Source organism: Arachis ipaensis, chromosome B10 (assembly GCF_000816755.2).
Source record: "Arachis ipaensis cultivar K30076 chromosome B10, Araip1.1, whole genome shotgun sequence".
NCBI lineage: Eukaryota > Viridiplantae > Streptophyta > Magnoliopsida > Fabales > Fabaceae > Arachis > Arachis ipaensis.
In genome coordinates, this window is record NC_029794.2 from 4,576,541 (window position 1) to 4,577,336 (window position 796).

Consider the following 796-nt stretch of genomic DNA (forward strand, 5'->3'; position numbering starts at 1 on the left):
TAGGCTATGTGATAGAAGGCTCCGGAAGAGCTATAATTTTGTTTCCTAGAGGAACAAAATTTATAATAAATAATGCACTGTTGTCTACCAAGTCTCGAAGAAACTTGTTGAGCTTTAAAGATATTCGACGAAATGGATATCATATTGAGACTATGAATGAGGGAAATCATGAATATTTATATATCACAACTCATGATTCAAATAAGAAAGTTATATTAGAAAAATTACCCTCTCTTTCATCTGGGTTGTATTATACTAAGATTAGTGCAATTGAATCACATGCCACTGTAAACCAGAAGCTTACTAGCCCAAATGAATTCATAACTTGGCACGACCGTTTGGGTCATCCGGGAGCAACCATGATGAGAAGAATTATTGAAAACTCTCATGGACATTCACTAAAGAACCAGAAGATTCTTAAAACTAGTGAATTTTGTTGTGCTGCATGTTCTCGAGGGAAGTTAATTTTAAGGCCATCACCAGTAAAGATTGGATTTGAGTCCCCTGAATTCCTAGAAAGAATTCAAGGTGATATATATGTGGACCTATTCATCCACCATGTGGATCTTTTAGATATTTTATGGTCCTGATAGACGCATCTTCGAGATGGTCACATGTGTGCTTATTATCTTCTCGCAACCTGGCGTTTGCGAGATTACTTGCTCAAATTATTCGATTAAAAGCACAATTTTTAGAAAATCCAATTAAAGCAATTCGTCTTGATAATGCTGGTGAATTTACTTCCCAAGCTTTTGATGCTTATTGTATGGCTAATGGAATAAGTGTTGAACATCCA